The following is a 7,200-nucleotide window of genomic DNA, read 5'->3' as shown; positions in this document are numbered from 1 at the left end:
CCGTCGCTCCATCAAAGAAGAGTTTAGGTACTGACTCGCTCCCTTCTTGTTGAATCTCGCTCTCTTCCTCACTCCGATGTCCTTGATTCGTTGTAGTATGCCCCATCACCGTAGAAAGTTCTCCTTGCCATTCCACACATCTCTGCACAATCTGCCCAGGATTCACCTCTTCCTTACCATGTAACATGTCGTTCCTACTTTTCCAAATCCACTAACAGAGAAGCCCAAAAAATTCCAGCTCACTCTGAGTCCCAACATCAGCCACATGAATCAGCAGATCATTAAAAGACGGTTCCCTCCAATGTTTAACAAACCCACTCAACCATGTACCCTTCCAATTTTTTTGGACTTTTGGGCATTCCCAAATGCTATGTAAAACGGTTTCACCTGGTCTTCCACATCTACCACACCCATCATGAGAGCACACTTTGCGCCTAACCAGACGCTCAGCACAAGGTAAGAATGCATGGCAAGCTCTCCACAGGAAAAGCTTGACTTTGTTAGGAACACCTAGTCCCCAGATAAGACTCCAGACATTCTTGGAGTTTGAAACATCATTCTCCCTACTACACTCAGCTCCCCTATCCACCTGCCTCAGCTCCATCCCAAACCAATACCCAGATTTCACCGTATAATACCCATCCTTCGTATAATGCCAAACAGCCACATCTCCTCCACTACTTTCACACAAAGGAATAGAAAGTATCTTCTCCACATCCACAGAAAGAAACTTTTCCTTAATGAAATCAACATTCCACATACCTGGTCTTTCCATTAACTGGTTCACCGTCGTAGCCGTATCCAAAAATCTCGGAGTAATCACCCGAAAAGACCAAGGCGAGGGCAACCACTTATCTTCCCAAATCCTCGTTGTGTCCCCATTACCAATTCTCCACCGAATACCCGCACATAGCAGCTCTTTCCCCCACATAAGGCTTTTCCAAATAAAGGAAGAGAAAAATTCAGCTACCCTCCCCAAACTATGTTGCCAAGGCCAATTTGATACCCGAACTCTCAAAAGTATCAATGTGATACCCAAAGACATATTTTAACATCAACGTGATACTTCCGTCAAAAATTCGTGACGGTTCCGTTAAAAAAAGTGACGTGGCAAGCACATAAAGACCAAAAACAAAGAAAAAGACCAATTTACCCTTTTCTTTTGTTAATTCATTTTTTTTTTCTTTTTCCTTCTTCTTCATCTTCTCTGATGATCTAGGAACTTTCCCAGAAAACCTGACATCATCATCATCAGGAGGCCTACTTTACTACTACCCCAGCTCCTCTTGCCATGGATTATCTGATTCCCCCCAATCAACGACGAAGTCAGTTCAATAAATAAATAGAGCTTATAGCACTCCTAACAAAATCTAATGAAATTCATGAACTAGTCGTACATAACAAAAGAGAACATATAGCCTAACGGCAAAGAAATGAAATACCCCAGAAACACAATTTGATCCCTTCAACCGAAAAAGTTGAGATACTGAAATTAAAGCATCAAATACCAGAAAAACTATGCAAGAAACTAAAGAAATAAAGAAGATGATAATCCCAAATGGTGGTGCAGAACACCACAAAGAGTGCCGCGACACTAATAGAATCCAAGACACTGCCAAAACAGTTCCAGGGATTCAAGAGGTCGGTCACAACTCACAATCCACAATCAAAAGAACAAAACTTGATAAACAGGTACCAAGTTGAACTACAAGAATTACCTGCTATGACAATCCAAAGAAACCGCAAATTCCAAATGACAAAATCAATGAGAAAATATTGCTCACCTGGTCGTTCAATTTCAGAGACGATAAGAAGGCGATAAACCACCGATTTGGACAAAAGGGCAACAAATAGTTTGAAAGACTGTACGTTCTTCAGTTGCTTAATTCGATAACTTTCGATCACCAACACAGGAACAAAATGTGATTCTAGGTCCAGATTATACCTTCGAAACCGGAAATCAACCTGAATCAACCCAACTCAATTCCCAGAACTCACTGCCGAGACGGAAATGGGTGATGAACTGATGAGTGTGATGCCAACAACCAGAAAACTCTTCGATTGTTAGCCGAAGGCGGCCCAGACGGTGGCCGGAAAGTGCAGAAACTCGCCGGGAAGACTCAGACCTTCTCACTGACTTTTCTCCCTCCTCGTCCGGTGCATGGGCAATCGAAGACCACAGGCGTGACAGTGACGACGAGAGGAAGAGATCGGTGGTCATGAGTCGTCGATCAGTATCCGGACGGCATCACACCGGTCGGGATTGTCTCTCGAGTCGCGGCGGTCAGAAAAAAAACACCATGAATACTTTACAAGTGATTTTTGTCTGGTCTAAGTTGAAGATGAAAAGCATATCTTTTTTTTTTTAATATATATATATAACAAAATTGGTGTAAAAGTACGACTTTGCCCTTAAAATCTAGTCACATGTACGACACATGATCATTTTTAACGGAACCGTCACAAATTTTGGACGGAAGTATCACGTTGATGTCAAAATATCTGTTTGGGTATCACATTGATACTTTTGAGAGTTCGGGTATCAAATTGGCCTTGGCAACATAGTTTGAGGAGGGTAGCTGAATTTTTCTCATAAAGGAATCCTTACTCCCAACCTGCACTGTTGCCCAATTACCATTAACTGCATATTTCTGTTGAAGAAGACAATTAACTAAAGAATTGGTCTGAAACACAATCCGCCACACCGTCTTCGCCAATAAAGCCTGATTAAAACACTCAATGTCCCTAAATCCCAATCCGCCTGCCAACTTGTTCTTGCAAAGCACCTGCCATTTACACCAATGTATCCCCCTTTTCTTCCCTCCATTTCCCCACCAATACTTCCCAATCTTGGACTGGTAAGTGCGACAGACACCCTTTGACAATCTGAACACTGACATAGTATAGGAAGGAATAGCCTGTGCAACGGCCTTAATCAACACCTTCTTCACGCCTTTGACAATAACTTAGATTGCCAACCCTTCAAATGATAGTTGAGCAGTTCATGAATTTTTTTGAACATTTCTTTTTGATTCCTTCCAGCAACAGTTGGCAGTCCCAGGTACCTTTCATGAAACGGTACCACTAGAACACCCAGCATTTGAATTATTGGGAGCTTCTGAGCTTGTGGCAAACCTGGCCCAAAAGAAATGGCCGACTTTTGAAAGTTGATCTTTTGTCCAGCCGCACTCTCATATAGTAGTAGACTCTGCTTTAACTGTGTCGCCTCCTGGATATCAGCCTTCCCAAATAACAAACTATCGTTAGCGAATAAAAGATGTGAAATAGCCGGCGCCCCTTCACACACTTTAGCCCCATGAATCAGCCCTTCTCTATCTGCCTTTTGGAACAGCCCTGTCAACCCCTCGGAACACAATAGGAACAAATAGGGGGACAACGGGTCCCCCTGCCGTAGCCCCCTTGTCGGAGTAATTCTGCCCACTGCTGCACCATTCCATAAGATGCTAAATGACACAGACTTCACACACCTCATTACTAGAGCGACCCACCTTTCATTGAACCCCAGTCGTAACATAATATTCTGAAGAAAAACCCATTCAACCCTATCATACGCCTTGCTAATGTCAAGCTTCAACACACAATAAGGATCATCCCCTGTTAGCCGATTTCTAATAGAATGGATTACCTCAAATGCAGTAATCACATTATCATGGATGCTTCTACCAGGGACAAAGGCACTTTGATAACTGGAGATCACTTCTGGCAATAAACACTTCATTCTGTTCACCATAGTTTTTGATATCAACTTGTAGAGGACATTACACAAACTGATAGGACGGAAATCAGTCACCACTTGGGGATTGTCGACCTTTGGAATCAGAGCCAATAAAGTATGGTTGAGCCCTGCAACAGCTGCACCCTCATTTAAAACCTTTAAGCAAGTAGAGCTAATTTCATCCCCTATCACGTCCCAATAAGTTTGGTAAAATCGTGCCGAAAACCCATCCGCTCCTGGAGACTTATCAGGACTCATTTGTTTCAGCACTGTCTCAATATCAATTCTGGTGAACGGTTTGGAAAGCCTCTGATTCATCTCATCGGTAACTCGCATTGGGACTGCATCCAAAACCAACTCCATATGATTGTGGCCCTCAGAGGTGAACAACATCGAGAAATAGTCCAGAAAAGCATGTTGGATACCCTCCTCAGAATCCTGCCACATCCCTCACTATTAGTAATGCCCTGTATACGGTTCTTCCTTCCTCTAGTTTTAGCATAGCTATGGAAAAATTTTGTATTCTGATCCCCTTCCCGTAGCCAGGAAACACGAGACTTCTGTTTCCACAAAGATTCTTCCAGCTCTAGATATTTATTCAATTCACTGACCACCTCCTTCCTTTTAACTTGCACCCCATCATCAGAGCTGTCAAAAGGCCATTTAGTTAGCTCCTCATTCAGCTCTTTAATCTTCTTTGGGATGTGTCCAATTGTATTTGCATTCCACCGTTGCAGCGCCCTTGAGACAAATGCCAATCTATCTGTAACATCTAGAAGTCCCCCATTACCAGACCAATTCTCCTTCACCACGTTCCCACAGTCCTGCTCTTTCGTCCAGAGAGCCTCAAACTGGAACCTTCTTTTAGCTCTCCCTGCTCTAAATCGTCCTCCCTGTGGACCCTCAGCTAATAACACTAGCGGAATATGGTCCGAGGCCCCAACATCCACATGAACCTCGTGAAATAGTGGGAATAGCTCCGCCGCATCCTGATTAATGAAGCATTTGTCTAGTCTCTCAAAAGTAGAACCACGCTTCCAAGTAAACAAGGGCCCTGAAAACTCAACCTCATGCAGACCACACTCATCAACAACCTCCTGAAACCGCCGCATTTGCGCCACAGGTCTCTCACCCCCACCGACCTTTTCAGCAATACTAAGAAGCTCATTAAAGTCACCAAAAATAATCCATGGTCCATGTACCGAAGCTGCAATCCGACGCAGGAGCTCCTAAGAGAAGTGCCTGAGCAATGTGTCTGGATTCCCATAAAAACCTGTAACTCTAATTACACCTCCTTCATGCTCAACCTCAATATCAATATGCCCCTGTGAAGACCCCAGAGGTCTCACCACCATGTGGTTCTTCCAACACATATCCAAACCGCCACTGCTACGCCCAACCTTTCCTACAACACTACACCCACCAAAGCCCAAATTGTAACAGATATCAGCCATCTCTTCCTTCCTTTTTTAAGTTTCCATTAAGAAAACTAGATCGGGGTCTTTTGCCTGAAGAAATTTCTTCAAGGCTCTGAAAGTGTGCGGGTTCCCCAATCCCCGCACATTCCAGCTAACACCTATCATTGCTCGTGATGGGCCCAAGAACCGGAGCCCATCACGGTTGTATCATTACCTGGAACCATAGAAGAAACAGCTTTTCAAGGTGAACCCAGATTCCATCCAGACCTGCAACCTCGACCACCAACTGGAAATCCACGTCGGCCCTTCCCTTTACGCACAAGTCCGCCTGTCCCTGATGCTGTATCCAACTCCGGCGAAACCATGGACGGTGCTATGCCTCCCAGTTGCAGTGACTGCTTCGGCGTCGCACTTGCGCAAGATCGAGCTCCAAACTCAGAGCCCGCTCTGCCACCGCCTCGTTTTCCTTTGCCCCCGCGACCCCCACTGCTCTTAGCTTTAGTCGTCCCTTTTGTCTCATCCACCTCCACTCTAGCCAACCTAGACTCCGTCCGCCGCTCACCATCTTTGGGGTCGACATCAGCTTTCCCAGAAACCCCAACCTTAGATTTGGGGAGATGTAGCCTTCCTCCACTTGAAGAAGACCCGGACCCATCCTGTGGTCCTACAACAGAACTTGCGATCTGGGCCTTGGTGGGTTGGGTGTTGCTTCTGGCCCAGTTGCCCACTTCAGAACCCACCAGTTTGGTAACTGTTATGGGCAGCTGCTTATCACGTGCACCACTAGAAGTTAAACATCCAGCCTTCCCGCCCAACTTAAAGTCTGTGGCCAAACCAGGAAATCCCTCAGACTCCTCCCTGACATTCCGCTTCATCAATCCCGTAAAATCAGCCTTTGAACAATCCCCCAAATCACTCGGAATTGAATGCAAAGAGATATTGGGTACCACGTCAGCAATTATCCAGCGCCGACGTTTGACCGGTGGTACCTCCGCCGTATTCTCGCCCTTACCATCAATGTCCATCGCTATCCTGTCAACTCCATCACCCTCCTCGAATTCTAGCCGTGTTCGAACTGATCCCGTAATGTCAGTCTCGCCTACATTCATTGTCCAGCCTTTAGGTTTAGGGATCAAGCCAAATCTTTTTCCTTGCATCTGACCATTTGGATCAATCGAGTAGACATCCTTGGAAAGCGTTTTCCATCTTCCAAACCTTTCCTCTGGAGTGACTCCCTCCTTGTGCAATAGACATCCTGAACTCACATGGTCTAATCTCCCGCAAAAGAAGCACAAGTAAGGCAGATGCTCATACTCCAAAGGAAATTTCTCCGGTGCGAGCCCGAATGCTAATGAAATATTAACCCATCTCTGCAAGGGTTTATCAACCTCCAAACCCACCCTGAGACGGAGGAATCTCCCACTACAATCTTCACCAACCGCTCCCCCCACAGGATAAAAGGTTCCCAGTTGTCGTCCAATGCGCTCTGCCAATCTGGGGTTCATGAGGGCAGGTTTAATACCTCGAACCCGGATCCAAAAAGCCTGAGAACTTAGTGGAATAGTCTTTGGATCAACTGTTCCATCAGTTGCGGAAAGCAAAAGCAGAGCATGATCAAAGGTCCATGAGCTCCCTCTTAACACTTTCCTCCGATCGGCATCTGAACCAAAGGAGAAGAGTATACGATCCGAATCTTCCCATTGAAAGATGGTTACCTCCTCCCTCAGAGCCCATAGTCTTTTCATAGTACTTCTTAAGGCTTCAAAACAAAACTCCTTATTAAATAAAAGTCTACCAACCAACCAGAACTTGCGAACCACAATGTCATCCATATCCGAGATTTGGATTACATTCAGATCTTCAGCATCCTCAATCGCCATACGCTTCGTCAACCAAGGCCTCCTCCATGTTGCACAACCACGTTGAACAGAAGAACCAAATCACCCAAACCCACTCCACTCCTATCCGACACCACCACATACGCTAAGGTATGCCGGCCGAAGAAGGACTCAAGAGATCCACCGCCACTACTTCGAGCAAACCCTA

This window comes from Rosa rugosa, chromosome 4 (assembly GCF_958449725.1).
Source record: "Rosa rugosa chromosome 4, drRosRugo1.1, whole genome shotgun sequence".
Lineage (NCBI taxonomy): Eukaryota > Viridiplantae > Streptophyta > Magnoliopsida > Rosales > Rosaceae > Rosa > Rosa rugosa.
This window is presented reverse-complemented; position numbering follows the sequence as displayed.